At 39.9% G+C, this 17845-nt stretch overlaps 1 pseudogene; it reads left to right on the forward strand.

The window, feature by feature from the left end:
* The first annotated feature begins 6989 nt into the window (after positions 1-6989).
* The window catches only part of LOC149187349 (phytepsin-like), a 194136-nt pseudogene continuing 183280 nt past the window's right edge, over positions 6990-17845 (forward strand).

Raw genomic sequence — 17845 nt, forward strand, 5'->3', positions numbered from 1 at the left:
ATTTCCCCTTCGATACTTTGCAGCATCAAAGTATTGTTCCCTTGGATCTGAGAGATGATAAAAGGTCATGTCCAAAAAGCATCAAACTTCGCATGGTTGCCTTTCTTCTCTTTCAGTGCATCCCACTTAAGAACTAAGTCCCAAACTTGAAAATTATCTGTTTTTTTCCTTCTATTAAAGACTTCCTTGATTCTCTGTTGATGTGTTGCTGACCTTTCAACCAGCTGTTCTCTGATTTGATGTACCTCTGCTAAATCAGTGATCCTTTTTTCCATGTCTTCTTCCTCATCCTGCTCTTCTTGCAAGAATTTTGCCACAGGGAGGGTTAACTGAATTGGGAATATAGCTTCAGTGCCATATACCAACTTGAATGGAGAATTCCCTGTGGATTTCTTGGTGGTCACTCTGTCAACCCACAGTGCATATTTGAGCTTAGAATCCCAATTCTTTTTGTTATCTTCCAATAGCTTTTTAATTATCCTTATCAGGCTTTTGTTGGAAGATTCTGCTAGACCATTGCCTTGAGGGTAATATGAGGTGGAATGAACCAGCTTAATTCCCATTGAGTCACACATGTCCACCAATTATTTTGCCCTAAAGGCTACTGTATTTTTTGTGATCAATTTATGTTGACAACCAAATCTAGTGAAGATATTCTCTGTCAAGAACCTCATGAACACATGATGATTAGCCTTTCTAGAAGGGATTTCTTCAATCCACATAGTGCAATAATCAATGGCTACTAAGATCCATCTGTGCTAGCCACTGGAATGTGGATTGATTTCTCCAATGAAATCCAAGCCCCACTGCTGAAAAGGGCCACTGGAATGTATGGGTTTTAGGGGCAGGGACTTCAATTGTTGGTTCCCTTCAAATCTTTGGCAATTGTCACAAGATTTAACAAATGAAAAGACATCAACAAACAAGGTGGGCCAATAATACCCAGCTCTAAGGATTTTGTGGGCTGTAGTTTTCCAATAATGGTGTCCTCCACATATGTTGGAATATAAATGCTGCATGACTTCAATGGATTGTTCTTTGTCGAGACACCTCAAAAGAATTCCAGAGGGGTCCCACCAGTAGAGCAGACTTTCATGAATGCAGTATTTGGCTGCCCTAAGTTTAACAACTCTGGCTTGGCTTGAACTAAAACTTGGAGGGATTTCTATCTTCCACAAGAATTGAGCCATGACATAATACCATTCACAAGAGGCTATATTTTCTGTTAATGACTGATTTTTTCCTGGTTCAGCTGTTTCTTCTTCTATTTGACCATTCTCGGAAATCATGCCCATGAGATTTATGTCCAACGTTCTGTAATTTTCTTCGGGCATCAGTCTAGCAAGGCCCTGACCCCTGACAAGCTTAGTGGGCTTCAGTTCTATGTTAAGTTCAATAAGCTTTCTAATCCATTTAGCCCTTCTTCCATCAACATCAGGCTGCATTAGAACATCTTTTATTGAAGCAAAGGGTACATATGCAATTATCTTGGAATGCAAAATGTAAATTCTGAAAGCTTTCAAAGACTTGATAAGAGCATAAGCCTGTTTTTCAATGGTATCATACTTTAGCTCAGCATCCCTTAATGTTTTGCTAAAAAACGCCACTGGATGCTCTAAGCCTTCTTCATCTACTTGCAATAAAACTGCCGCAAGGGTGTCTTTAGAGGCAAATGAAAATATATGGAACTCCTTGTTATAATATGGACTTCTTAAAGAGGAAGCTTCCATAATAGCTTTCTTAATGGACTCAAAGGATCTTCTTAGTGCATCAGTCCATTTTATCTCCGACCCCTTTCTCAACAGGAGGTAATGTGCTTTACAAGTTCTGAAAAATTTGGGATGAACCTCCTTACAAAATTTATCTTGCCCAGAAAGGACTGGATATCCTTCTTTGCTCTTGGGACAAACAAGGTCTATATTTCTCGTACTCTTTCTGGGTCAATTCGGACACCTGTAGCAGAAACAACATGTCCTAGCAACTTGCCTTCTTCTAAAGAAAATTGTGACCTTTTAGGATTGACTGAAATTCCAAACCTTCTGCACTTCAAGAACACTTTCTTCAAATGCTACAAATGGTCTTGATGGCTGCTGGAGTATATTGTTATATCATCAAGGTAGATAAGGACAAACTTATCCTTCTCTCCCACAAATGTTATATCCATAGCTCTCTGAAAGGTGGCTCCAGCATTCATCAACCCAAAAGGCATCTTGGAATACATAAAAGTGCCCCAAGGAGTGGTGAATGCAGTCTTCTCTTGGTCATCTGGATGTACAACAACCTGATTATACCCTGAAAATCCATCCAGGAAAGACATCACTTTGGCCCCTGAGACCTTCTACAGCAAATGCTCCATCTTGGGTAGAGGATAGTTGTCTTTTTTAGAGCATTTGTTCAAGTTTCTGAAATCAACGCATAGCCTGATTTCTCCACTTTTCTTCCTCACTACCACTAAGTTGGCTACCCATTTGGAATATCTGAGAGGAACTATGATTTTGGCAGCCAATAACTTTTTGATTTCCTTTTCAATCAGAGGAAGGAGCAAAGGATTTATGTGCCTCAGCTTCTGTTTAAAAGGGATGGTGTCTTTCTCTAAAGGGATTTTATGCTGGATGATATTTTTGTCATATGTTTTCAGGTCACTATATTCCCAGGCAAAGACATCAGCAAATTGCTTCATCAAATTGTAGTATTCAGAACTTTGTGCAGCAGATAGACGAGTGGACAGATTTATGTATCTGGGCTGATCTGGACTCCCTATATTATGCTTACAGACTGTAGATTGGTCTTCTTTTTGGGCAGTCTTATAAGGCACGTCATTTTGGTCAAACAAATTTTCTAATGGAACCAGACCCTTAGGTATATGATTGCTGGGCAGTTGGACAATTCTATCTTTGCCAAATTTGTTTCTAAGCCGGGGCTGGGGATTTTCTTCCAAGGCTTCATTTTCTTGGTCAGTGTTCATTTCGGAGAATTCCTCAATGACTTGCAAGAACCTATTCACTTCATCATCATATTCAAAAAATTTCCAATGCTGGACATTATCAGGCAAGGATGGTCTGTATTTTATTTGAACTTCATAAACTAGTTTGGGAGGCATGGGAGGGATAAACATGCTAGCAGACATAGCAAGGGAATCGGCAAGCTAATTTTTTACTCTAGGAATATATGAGATACAAAAATTATCAAAAGAATCTTTAAGTCTCCATACCTCATCTCTGTATGCTTTTAGCCTTGGTTGCTTTGCTTGAAATGTTTTCTTCACTTGCTAAATGATAAGATCAGCATCTCCAAACACCTTTATGTTCCTAATTGCTCTGTCTTTGGTTGCATTGAGACCCAATATCAGAGCTTCATATTCTGCTATATTGTTCGTGACTTGAAAGGCTAGCTTGAAAGACAGATGTGTGCTTTCTTGTTCTGGAGATATCAGCACCACCCCTACTCCTGCCGTCTCCCTAGAACATGCTCCATCAAAGAACATTTCCCAAACCTAACTTCCTTGCTCTCCCTTGGCCCGATTTACTGGTTAAATGATCTGCATTGAGGCCTTCTGAGATTCTTCAATTTTGAGAATACAAGCTCCAAAGTAAGTGTCCACAGCATATATGGGATGACTAGAAGGATTACTCTCATCACTGATGATGTAGGCCAGCTGTGCTTCTCTGTACAATCTCCTGCTTTCCCCTCCAAAGACTGGGACAGTGGCATAAGATAAGGCATTCTATAATATCCCACCTAATCTCTTAATCCACCCTCTGGACAACAGCATGCCAAACTTGGGAGGGACATCTGCTACCACAATATCCATGATCATGCTCTTCATGGGAAACTGAGTTAGGGTAATGGCCAGGTCTTTGATTAATCCTAGGCGTTTTACCTTTCTTGAATCAAATGAGAATAAGTCATGATATGGTCTAGTGATATCAAGGCCTAACTCTTCCATGATAGCTTTAGGCATCAAATTGTGGTTGGTCCTTGTGTATAGTAGGCAATTTTGTAGGATTTTGTCATGAATGGTCAAGGAGACATAAAATGATGGAGAATTATTATTAGCAGGTTTGATCATGGGGCTAGGCTCGACTGCAGGCTTACCATCCTACAAATTGACGTAGTCATTGGGGGTTTGTGAGGCTTTCAGCTCAAGGGCATCAAGGATAGGCTTTCTAAAAACTTCACTCTTTGCTAGTTCTATCAGAGGTACAGATATTTTTAACTTCTTGACTTCTGACTCAAAACTGAAAGGGGAAGCGGACTTATTAGGACCTCTTACCTCTTGTGCTGGTACTTTGAGGATGACTAGATCAACTGTTGGCTTCTTCTGTCTGATATTCTGTTGCTCTGTTTGGACAGCAACTCTTTGGGCAGGGTTCTCCTTGACATTGTTTTCTTTTGACCTCAGATTATATCTTTGCTGCTCACCAGTCTGCAGAACAGCCTCTCTGTCCCACTCTTGACTGGTTTGGTCTTGGAGTAATGATTCTTGGTATGCGGCCAGTGTAAAAAAGGTAGCACTGCCTTTGTCTTCCATGCAATGAATTTCATCCTCTTCTTCGAACTGCTCCTCCTCCATGACTACATTTTGGAAAGAAGCCTTAACTCTTTGTTCTTCATTTGCTTCTTTACCCCTTTGAATGATTTGCAATTGTTCATTTTCTCCTCTGAAGGGATTTGGGTTTCTTGGAGCGAATGTGTTTGGTATCCTGGCTTTTCCAGAGCTCTGCTCAAATTTCAGCTTAGATATCTCAGCAGCTAATGACTCTATCATCTTAGTCATCTTATCTAATTTGGGTTCTGGGGATGAAGCAGAGGAAGAAGAAGCCTCATCTCTCTGCCTCCTTATGTCAGCATGACTTTTAAGCTTTTCTGCAGCCATAATATTTGATTCCACCTCCAGTGCTGCATCTTGCATATCAGCTAGAGTGGCACATCTTCTTTCTCTCAAAAGCAGGAAGAAGTCAAAGTCAAAAGCATTAGCATAAGTGAGCTTGGCAGAGGTGGGGGTAGGATTTACTTCAGCTGGTATCTTACTATACATACAATTGAATCTTTTATTAAAATCCGACAGTGATTCCCCATTCTCCCTCTTTAGGTTTCCAAACTCTGTATGGTATTAGATCATATCTTTCCTATCCCCCCATTGTTTCAAGAATGCATCATCCAATGCTTCAATGTCTGCTATGGACCTATGGGGCAATTCTCTGAACCACTTTCTAGCCTCTCCATCAAGGCTCTGGACAAACACTCTCATCCACACATCATCTTCACTGATATCTAAGTTATCAACATAACTATAAAAAGACTCAAGGTGTTCTTCAGCTGTTACTCCCTCTGTACTAGTGAATTTGGGCATATATTTATGATATTCTCCTGCAAGCATGGAATTCAAGGGAACAAGCAAGACCAGGGGTCCATACCTAGCAGCTATGATTCTTTCCGTCTTTGTGGGAACTTGTTGGCCTGCCATGACTAAGATAGGTGGAAGGATACTGGCAGATTGAATGGTAGGAAGTAATGAAATAGATAACATACATAAAGGAATATGATGGAATGTATGGGAGGCTTTCTTTGGACTGAGATCCAAAGGGGAACTAACTGAACAAGGAGCTTTATGAATCTCTAAAGGTATTTCTTTACTAACAATGCTAGGCTCCAAATCTTCAAATTGTATATATCCTCAGCTATAACCTTCTCTTTCAGAGATGCATAAGTTTTCTTAATTTTACCTGATCCTGATGCTCCTTTCTGTGATGTTTTCCCTCAATCAACAATCTTCTCAGGGTCAGGCACTGGGTCAGCTGGTGATTTCTGAGGATTTCTCCGGGTATTCCTCACAAACTGAGCCAGAACTGTAATGTGGAGTCGCCACTAGGTTGGTTCTCTAGTAGAGTCTCTAGATAGATGATTACAACTAGAAATGTTTCTAGACTTTGTCTATCATCAAAGCTGGATCTTTGTCATTCTCTCAGGGAAGTTGAGCTTTAATCTCCTCTCCCCGGCAACGGTTCCAATTAATGTTATCACCCCAAGAAACTCTCCTAAGTTGTAGCTCGGAGATGCTCGGGAACATTACAAACTCAACTTAATGTTGGAAATTGCTGAATGGAAGAGATGATGCTTGTTCAAGCCAGATAACCACTTCTACTTTTCTTGACTCCAGACATGCGTGAACACCCCTAAACTATAAGGCTTTAGACCACCAATTACTCACAGTTCAGAGGTTGGGTGAATATGGAGAATAATGACCACACCAACAGATGCACAAGACCTTGTGATGGCCGGCTGCAACCAATAAAGACGTCTGCAAATCTAATTCCCTAGTGTACAGACAGGATGACAGCTCTCTGTCACTAAATGAACATAAACCTGAATAACACATTCACTGATACATGCAAGATTTAAACACAGAGGTAGGATGACAGCTCCTATAATGCTATACATGAAGAGTTCAGGAAGACTGCATATTAGGCACAGCCTGGAACAAAATAGGAATGGAAAGTGAGAAATTAATAGCAAAAGAAGCTTGCATTAGCTAAAAATGAAGATGAGACGCTACAAGTATCAAAGTAGTTACAGTCTCCAGAAGTTGAACCTTACATCAAAATAACAACCATCAACCCTGATTACATCTTGTTTCTGGGTATATATAGAGTTTGAATACAAAGGCACTAATCCATTCTAAGTATGAGGAGCTCATAATTGACCACAAACTACTTTAACTATGTGATGGAGTCTCTGGTGCGATTGTTTGCCATAGCAGTTGGATTTGATCTCCTCGGGTGCTCTGTTGTCCTTCTTGGGCAAGTGGAGTGTCATATGGGATGAAGTGCCATAACTGCTAAATGCATTTACCTAATCAAGCTCTGTACCTTTTCTTCTCGGCCTTACTATCTCTTGAATGTGGTTGTTGAGGGACTACTGCAAACAGTAACTAGAACCAGTTATGTTCATCCTTAGAGAGCATAGAACGATCAAAGGTCGCGTACTACATGGCAGGTGGACGAACTGGACGAAGGAACAAGATTGGCTGTCGGATTGAGCAGATGGACAACGGTCATGGTTTGGCGGGGAGTACCGGTAGATATGGAAGCGGGGTAAATGCAGGCCGTTGGATCTTGGGCGGACAGATCCGGCGTTCATCAGGCGTCGAAGATGAGCGGGCGTTACTAAGTGGGAAAATGGGTTCGAGCGGTAAGTGGTATTGCTCACACTGTCGTCAGGGGTCAGGCGGTAAATGTACAATGGCATGTGATACCACTCGGAGGGTGATGCGTGGTAGCGGAAACCCCCCTCAAACATGTGTTAATAGGCTGTCACTTCACGGGCACGGGAAGAGCGAACACCGTCCGATCGTGGTGGAGGTGATCAGACGGTGGGGAACAAATGGGTAGGTTATTCATTGACTGCGATGGGGGGACCGTTGGATCGGGGTATGACAATCAACGACTGTGATTTAAAGGCGACTGTGGGTTACAGAGGTGCAGGGTCATGTGGTGGCGGTGTTGTGCGGCTTTAAACTTAGCGCTTTGGGGCTTGAAGAAACAGGGTCTTCTGCCGAGTTTTGGAGGAAAAGTAGAGATAGTGGGGTTAATAAAGGGTAAGTGGAATGAAGGAGAAGAAGGAAGATGACTGCTGTGAACTCTCTTTTTAGCATAAACATATGGCCAAGCTTGTATTTAGCCCTCCAAATTTCAAGATATGTAGCAGAGCTAACAACTCCTAGGAAATCTATGACCGAAATCTAAGATGATAATGAAAATAGATTCCATTTTTAGTGTCGATGCAACTAATGAGTTCTGCTTCTTCATAAAAATATTAATGATCCCAGTCTCCCCTCCCACCCAATAAGCACTATTTATTTTTGCATCTCCTTCATGTATTAACAATCCTAAAAGAGAATATAAGTAAGCTTGATAATGTCTTTTTGTTTGGTTCTAATGAGCTCAAATTAGTCTTCAAAGTGTACTCAATAGGTTGTGTTATTTGAGTTTATCGAGCTTTAAAAGGAGGTAAAAGGATGCTCAATATGGTATCCTTCTCATAGTGTAATGAGAGTAAGAAATGGAGAAGAATTTTCTCATCATATTGCATTGTTTAATGAGCATGAAAAGAAATAAAAGGAAGCTTATGCTAGAGAAATGAGTGAGAAAAGAGCATGCATCTAGTTCCATGCTAGTGGATCCAACCTAAACGAAATTAAGGAAAAGACTCATGAGATTGAAAAAAAAAAACCACTAATCACATTGGTCTCTCTAAAAATAGTGAGGTTAAAAAATAGAGGTAAAACTAATGAAAATGAAAAGAGTTCAAGCATGACTACATTGGTAATAAGTTGGATCAAAGAAAAAAATAGTGTAGAAGTAGGCACTAAGACCTTTGCAATAATAGGAATATGAAATTATAAAGAAACATGATAAATTTTTGGAACCTCCTCATAATATAGCCAAAATGAAGATGACTATAGAAGAATTAGGGTCAACCTTATGTCATGGAGCCTCTAAAATAGGATTCTAGGTCCAATAAATGTCATAGCATGGGCACTAAAATGTAAATTAGGTGCTACTGTAAGGTTCCCACGAAGGATAGGCACTACAAAACAAGTTACAACATACAAAATGAGAATGGTTAATGTCACAACTTAGCAAGATTGAACCTATGACACATTGATGGTAGCAGAGAAGGAAAATAAGGAAAGGATAAAATGGATGGAAATACCTATCCCTATATACCATATTCAAATATCCATGCCTAAATTTAAGTGGATGTCACCATGAAAACACCATCCCATCTTTTAAAAATCATCTAGAAGTACTAGGGCCCATTGTTAAACAAGATCGAGAAATCTCATAAAAACAATAATGAAGGATGAATGAGAAGTAATGAAAGAAATTCACCTCTCAAAACTCCCATCATAAATTATGGAATATTATAGCAACGCAATCTGAGTTTTGACTAGAACAAGTAAGAACGAAAATAAAAAAATGTGTGTGTGTGCGTGTGTGCGTGTGTGTGTGTGTGTGTGTGATGTAATGGCTATTTATGATTCAACACTTACTTACAATTTTGAATCATGTGATTAGAAATTCATTTTTTTCTACATGCATGCTTGTATTAATGCTCACTTATTGTGACAAATGCCAACATAGCTAGAGGACTAACATATGTAACCACTTGGTCTCTTGGTTATGGTTATGACAAGGACCAAGTAGATCGTGCTGAAAATTGTAAATAAAGAACCAAAAATTATAATAATCCAACTAGCTCAAATGACATACAAAAATAAAAATCACTCACACTACCACACAAGAAGAAAAAACTAAAATACATAATATATAAAGTATGTCATAGTGTGATAAGTTATGCAATGTTGTGTCCACTATTGGCTACAATCCAAGGCTTCCCATTGACATGTATGAACCCATCAGCCATTTTAGAACAAGACTAAATGTATTCCAAGGGTGACACTTCAACAGATGACCTAGCTAAATCCCGTAGCCCAAATGAAGATCTTAAATGACAATCCCCGCCTCTTCCAAATCAAGGAGAAAACATTCATAATTAGGTATATACTGCCTTGGATTATAAAATGAATCCATGAAATCTAATATGGCCTCATTAGAAGACAACTCAACATCAAGAAATCCATGTGAAACATGTGGAGTGATGACCAATGTAGGTAGAATATGTTAGTGATATTCCATATTGGTATGGAGTTTTTGACTAATTTTATTAGATTCTTAATCAATTACTAGGATCATGCCCCAGTAAGGTGCACATGAGCATGATGGTTCCTTCACATAAGAAATTGAATGCTTGGGTTATGATGCCACAAAATTTACCCATGATGGGGTAGGGTACACCCAAATACTAGGAACATAAAATGGGGTTGTTTAATCTAAAGTTGAATTAGGATGGTGGAAATACTTCCATTTTGAAGAAAGTACATCTCTTGAAAAAATTTAGGTACCATAGTATTTGTAGCTTATACTTAATCATGGATAAGAAGCATATTGAATTCTAAAGGATATTTCACCACAATCATATCAACTAGGAAAACCTTCACACATACTAGATACATAGAAGGTTACTAAGTATTTGGATCCTAAATAACTCAATCCTAACTAAATTAAGTATGATTAATGAATCAAACCATATAAACTAGGAAAAAGGGTACCCACCAACAAACATAAAACTCTATCATGTTATGAAAGTAAGACAACTTCTTCACCAAGGAAAGTGGATAGCAAGGAGTCAAATTAAGTAATTGTTTCCCCATATAATGAGGGAATTTGATGCAATGGGGATGATTACTTCCTAAGGGGTGAGGATTGGTATATATGGAAATTGGTGGCCATCCACCTCTTTCATTGAATCAACAAGATTCTACATCTTGGAAAAAATTATTTTTATCTAAAAACAAAATGGTCCTAAAATTTCAAGGTCATTTTTAGGCCTTCAAATATATTTTCTGGCCATTTAGGAGATTGGGCTACTAAAACCTATCTATACTTGCAAAATATTCTACTCATTTAGATATTTCTAATGAGCTATTGAGCACCCTAAACAAATATAGTATGCAATCACTCCTTGTTACAGGGAAAAGTGTCTACACAGAACTGCTTATCCCACTAAGGTGTGGTAGCTACCTTAGAAACAAACAAAGTAAAGCTACTTTCGTTTTTCCTTTATGAAATATAGATGAGAGAAGAACAAAGAAGACCAACCTCTATCTTGCGCTAATCTCCTAGTTCAATTCCTCTCTCTCTTGATGGTCTTTCACTACTTTCTTCCTTGTACGCCCAGCTTCACAAAGTACCTGTAGGATCACAGTAGCATAAAACTATACAAGAACATGGATCTATAATCATAAACAATCTAGGATCAGATGTAAATTGACCATACAAATGCATTAAACATAAATGACACAAGAGTATGGAGGAAAACATGAATAGCTTTTATTGATAAACAAGAAGGAACCAAGGGAGTTACAACCAGTTGTTCCGACCCAGCATCATCCTCTCAACAAGTAAGCCCTTCTTCACCTCATACAAAGCTTAGATCACCCAACACTCTGATGTTATCTCAAGAAACCAAAAACAATTCCTTACAATATGCAAAATTCCAACCTCTGGATCTCTGGGATGAGGGATCCATATATAGATATCTGTAAGGGAGATGAGTTAGCTTGTGATTTGATTAGTGTCTTCCCTCTGATAGTTCTTGCTTCCACTTGGAGATTGATGATCTCTTACTCATCCTTGGTCGAATTCAGAGAGGCAAGTGTCATAGGAGAAGTTTCTGGAAGATTCCATGCCTCTCCAACTCGCGGAATGACACTTCGATTTGTCACTTCTCACCCATCGCACCCCATAGAAGGGATTTTTGAAACGCAACGCACCCACACAGTGTATTTAGGTGAGATGCAACGCACTTTGCCTATGGAGCAGTTGAAATGATCCTGTTTTGACCAGTTCTGAGCAGTTTTTCTTGGAGAACTTCTGGGAGAACTGTAATCAGTTGACCTTGTTCCTTTGGGGGTTAGAACAACACTTTTAGGGACTTAGGAGCCCTTGGTTTATGGAAATTTTATGCTTGGGGTTGCAGTGCCCAAAAATGTCTATAACAGTTGCCCCCTAAAGCATGAGGTCGTTAATATTTTGATGTCGGGTGAAATGCTTTATTATGAGGATCCGAAGTTCTTTCAAGCAGGGAGGAGACCTGTAATAAGATACAATACAATACATTATCTTCATAATATTTTCATGATCTAGCTGAGGCGGTCATTCCAATGCTCAGCTTTATAAATTCATTTTCATGTACATAGGACAGCCAATTGTCTGAGTGTAGACTGATGATTCTGGTAGAGTCATCATCCCTTTGATTGGATGATTATCAGTGCAGCAATAATGTACATTTGATGTTTTTATTTCCCTGAATATATATCGCAGCCCGTATGGATGAAGCTAGATCCGGGGTCTTCAATCTCGTTCGATCTTCACTCGAAGTACAAGTCTATCCATGTGAGAGATGTTCTGGAGTCGAACATGGAAAGACATCGCCTGATTACCAGCCAATGATGTAAGCTGTTAATAGACGCGAGAGGAATCACCGATAATGATAATGACCCTCGAGGTACTGCAGTACAATTCACGTGGTGTGAATAAAGGACTTGGTGTCGAACACCACGCAAAATCTTTCGATCGAAGGCCATTGATGTAAACCTGTCGCCAGAAGTGAGAAACTTGCCATTGAGGCATGCAATCTTCAAAGTACTGAACAGGGTGTTCCTAGATCGACTTCTTGGATAATGAGCTGATGTCAACAAGAAGCGATCCGTCACAGGAGGGCCTTAATGAATCTCACATCAATGACACGGAACGGAGCAAATGATTTTAATGGAGGTGAAAACGATCTGATGACATAAGATTCAGGGTGGCGGTCATGAAAGAATGGAGTATAAATGTATTGTAGCGGGTGAGACACAGGTGAATTCTCTGAATGACTTCTCTTGAACATATCGGCGACACTGACGTGATGGATTGGTAGCATTAACCCCAAATGTGGATGGTGTGATGGGACCATGGTGATGTGACCGGTGAATGAAACAACCCAACCCGACTTGGATGCGGAATGAAAGTGTCATGTTCAAGAGTGACTTACTACCAACAAAGTTTCTTCAAGTTTTCTTCCCAATTTTTCCCCAGTCATTGCTGACCAGTACCTCTTTATTTTTGTCAAGCTTGAGGAGGATAACATATGCTTGTTCTATAATTTTCCCTTCGGGCAAACCCATCGCTATGTTTTAACGAGCCTAGCGATAGTGAAACTCGTTCTTGTCTGCTATGGACAAGTTTGTCGCTATTAGGTTTTAACGAGTTTAACGACAAAGATAACTCGGTCCTTTTCAATTTTAGAGAGTCTGAAAAGGGACGTAAAGGAAACTCCAAAATTCCTTTTTCGTCATCTAATCCCTTAAGTCCGGAAAAGTATAAAACAATACAGAAGGGATGAATTTTCAATACTTTTAACGAGTCGAACAAAACAAGCGCTCGATCTTTTTGTGTAATAATCCCTCAGGTCCAAAAAGATTAAAATCTAAAGGAGGGATAACACTTCCGGTCCCTTTAATAAGCTGGAGAGGCCAACAGCTCGGTAAGCTTTTCATATTTTACGAGTCAGTTGAAAAGAGCTTAAAGGAGACTCGTCTTTTGAGGAATGAGTGATAAAATTGGGTAGCAGCTGATTCCAGGTAAGGTTTGGAATTTTCCAATCACGGCAGTGTTACAAGGATGGCTAGTGGGATCACTCTTCGCAGCTATTCCTCAAAAGGGGTAAACAATCAAATGGAGGTGAATGATCAGCCAATACAGAGTGGAGGTGATGATGAGAACACGACCAAGGCTTTAAAGGCTGAAGTACTACATTCACGATGGTCATTTACCGGGAAATAATTCATTTTTTAATGAGCTTAAACGCAGGGAGAAACATTTGCTCATGACTTATGTTTATTTTTTAACGAGCTTGAACTATGTGCTAAAACTGCTCGATTAATCCAGTCATATAATAAGAATGTCCCATATATGATAACGGCAATTTTTAGAGTTTTGCCCCACATCCTTTCTTTATGCAAGTTAGGAAACGACCAATCCAAAAAACAGATAAATGATTGTTCTTCGCTTGCACGCCAAAAGGTTTGCATGCCCCGAGGTATAAAACAGAGTTTCAAGGTCACCCTTCAAATCACCGACAAAACATTTGTTTTATCAGGAAAGGTCTACCTCTTTCAGGTTACCAAAGATTGTTCTATTCACAATGCAAACAAAACACTTCTTCAGCGATGTCTACCGAAATAGACAAAGGTGAGACAATCCACTCACATAACTTTGACGAGAGAATCTTATTCCAGAATAACTCCCTCTTCCAATCACAGACGGGAGTACAGACCAGTCATATATCTCTCGCAGAAACCTACCCTATACCCAAAGTTTTCCTGCCGAAGTAGACCAGGGTGCATGCCTCTTGGGTTTCAGTCATGTCCCCCGAATCACTCGCGCTCATTAGGTGGACAGACTAGAGATTGATGCGACATTCCTTGCATGAAAAGGCCATTCAGGGATGGTGTATGACTATTTGCTCTGCGTGATCCGAGAAATGAAAGCTGGTCTACGAGCTTGACCACTCTTCCTTCGTGCGGAAAACACATTACTCTAAAGAGTGATGAGAGAATGGTTCCCATGCAATAAATATAGTCTTGTCCAAGGAGTAGATTATAATCCAAGGGTCCTTGGACCACCATTACGTTCATGTGAACGGTTTTCCCTCTCAATGTTATGGGCACATTAGGAAGGATCCCTAATGGTCGACTGGTACCTTTGTCAAAGCTTGTTAGATTTCTCATCTCAGGCAAAAGCGATGGTGAGCCAAGCGCTTTCCAAGCAGTCGAGGAAAGGATACTCACAGAAGCCCCTTCATTTATGATGGTACCAACCATAACCATTCTATATATTTGAGCAATAATTCGGAATGGTACACTAGCCGGTAAACGGGGTCTGCCTAGTTGATTCCAGTTGAAGGAGACAACTAGGTTGCTTGGAGGTGGGACCGAATAGACGGCCAGGTATGACTCTAACGAACTTCCTTCCTACGATAAAGGAATGGGTAAATTGCCCCCATTTTCATCGGAGTCCGTGCTTACAAAAAGAATTTGGATAGTGTCATCCTTATTCTCTTATGTGACTGTATCATCTGAAGATGGAACCTCTGAAGGCAAGACCGGGTCAACTGCCGCCTTGACCTTTTGACTTTCGTCTGGTATGGATTCAGATGGTTTGTCTTCAATGATAGATGCTTCGGCCGACCACCTGGGTGAGCCAGCCAGATTTTCAACTAGTGACGGACTCGACAAGAGTTTTTTATATCCAGGAGGAAGTCGTAATGGTGAAATCGGACGATCATCCAAAACTCTTTTAGCCTCGTCTAAGAAGGGACAACGGTGGATGGCATGATTGCCTTCGCACAATTTACAAGGAAATCTATATTTTCCTTTTTGTCTTGGGGCTTCACTTTCATTAGTCGATGGTGTGTTTTCAACATGATCATCAGAGGTTGATGACACTAGGTTGTGCAAATGAGGAGACCCGTCCCTTAAGATCCGAGGGATGCAAGGACAATCTCTATGATAGTGGTCTCCTTTGCAAATGACACATGGCGATTTAGGCCTGGTCGGTGCAGTGTATGGATTTTCGCTAGACGACGCTTGGTTGCCCCCTTTTGCTTTTGGCTCCTTCTTCTTCTTCTCTTTCTTCTTCTTTTCCTTCTTCTTCTCAGGTACTTTATTTTTGGCTTTACTAGCCCCATCAAGCGAAGAGGAAGGAGGAGAGGAAGAATTGGAGGAAGTAGAAGGTTGGTGGGTAACTCTGGATTCGTCTAGTTGCTGACTCGATTGTTCAGGAATTGCGGTGTTCTGAACGACAGAGGTTGAGAAGAGCCATATGGGCAAGCCGATTGTCAATCCTGGAAGCGACAATGTGGCCATATGGGGTGCACCAACATCTCCCCAAGAGGAGAAGGGACTAGGATTTCCTCCAAGGGGAATTCCTTGGTTGGTGGGTTCCATTTTCTCAACCTAAGATCAACGTAGGAAAGGGTGATGATTATTACAATTAAAATAAATTTTAGACACTTTGACACTTGTTTTTTCAATTTTTAAGAGTCGAGAAAAAACAAAAGATGACTCTAGTCGCCTTCGATTTTTAATGAGCCTAAAGTGACAAGTGCTCATATGGACCTTTTCTGTTAAGGAGTCTAAAAAGGAACGAAAGGGACTACTCTAGAAATCTAGGTAGAGGGATTACCAAACCAATCACAAAACTGCAGAATACTTTTTACGGTACGGCAGTTAATCTTCCCGAATGCTGTGTTCAGTGCATTGCGATCGATAGGGCGGCAGACACGGCTTCCTATGGATAAAGGATTAAGCCTATTATGGTCTCCCAAAATATACTCGACGGTATGTGGGAGCACAAGTCCGTACTGGCACTTATTGTCTCAAAGTGGAGGAATCACCCAACCATCAGTGAGAACAACAATTACCAGGCTTTACGATGCTGGAATACATCTCTAGCCTAGACTTCTAGATGTTGTGCGTTAGGTTCCAAAGCGTTGTTAGATTCATTGAATTTATTTTATAGTTGATCTTGCTTAAGAAATTTTCCTTTCAAGTTCACCGCGAGATGTAGATGTACAATTCCTAAAATGCAATCTAAAATGATAAACAATCTTTTATCTTCTTTGTGCAATGAAAATCCTAGCTACTAAGGAAAGAGAGACAGTATTCTTTCACAAAGAGCAACGAGCACACACTAAATGCACTGTCCTAAATCAAACCAATCAAACAGTCTAAATGCAAATGCACATGCATGTATTTGTTTTTGGCTTTCTTAGCATGTGAATGGTAAAAATAAAGCTAATGCGCAAATCTGAATTACTTTTCAAGTGTCAATTACTAACAAGTTTCTTTTCAGAATAAAAAATGGATACAATCACAACACTTTATGATTCGGAAATGTATACTTGCTTTCGACACTAGAAAGACTACAAATTCAGACCAAATACAATGGTAACAGGGTAATCGACCATCAATAGCAACTAAACTCTTTCCTATGACTGAAAACGACACTTGCGACACTTTCAAATCAAAGGACAACAGTACAATTACGTTACTTTTTGCAAAGGAGAACTGAAAATGACTCAACAAATACACAAAAAACATTTATAGTTCTTTTGCACAATGGAGGCGGAATAACAGCAAGGAAAAGTGGTTTCAAACAGAGATATACTGATTACAAGCAGCAAAATTCATGAATAGAACTGAAAAGAAAGAATCATAGAAACCAAAACTGAACAATGCCTAGTCTTATCAGCACACCTGTAACACAGGGAATTTGAAATGCAGCGCACCTACCACACTCGGGAAGTGCGCTGAATTTCAGATTCACAGAACAGTACCTGCACTGGGCCAGAGACGAGACTCTGCTTGGGTTTCGGGTCACAATTTGCAGTTCAATTCATGGGTTTTGGCCGAGCAAATGGTAATCAGTAATGCAACAATCAGGGGTAGATCTGAGAAGGTTCTAAGAGCTACCATGAGGGCAATCAGAGAGTTTTTGAATCAGTTGTTTAAGTCATAAACAAATCCTGGAGATTAACTGAATCATCATTTATCTACTTTGCATTTGCATAGCAAATGCAATTCGAAAGCTACCTAGCTCGACTTCAGGCTCCGTCTGTAAGTTTATAAAATAAACAACAAGGAAGATAAAAAAACTAACTAATTCGTCCCCAGTGGAGTCGCCATTTTTTTACAGGGAAAAGTGTCTACACAGGCTTATCCCACTAAGGTGTGGTAACTACCTTAGAAACAAAGAAAGTAAAGCTACTTTCGTTTTTCCTTTATGAAATATAGATAAGAGAAGAACAAAGAAGACCAACCTCTATCTTGCGCTAATCTCCTAGTTCGATTCCTCTCTCTCTTGATGGTCTTTCGCTACTTGCTTCCTTGTACGCCCAGCTTCACAGAGTACCTATAGGATCACAGTAGCATAAAAATATACAAGTACATGGATCTATAATCATAAACAATCTAGGATCAGATGTAAATTGACCATACAAATGCATAAAACATAAATGACACAAGAGTATGGAGGAAAACTTGAATAGCTTTTATTGATAAACAAGAAAGAGCCAAGGGAGTTACAACCAGTTGTTCTAACCCAGCATCATCCTCTCAACAAGTAAGCCCTTCTTCACCTCATACAAAGCTTAGATCACCCAACACTCTGATGTT

This window comes from Pinus tabuliformis, chromosome 3_1, assembly GCF_031772625.1.
Source record: "Pinus tabuliformis cultivar Carrire ecotype Pingquan chromosome 3_1, CPIR1, whole genome shotgun sequence".
NCBI classification, from domain to species: Eukaryota; Viridiplantae; Streptophyta; class Pinopsida; order Pinales; family Pinaceae; genus Pinus; species Pinus tabuliformis.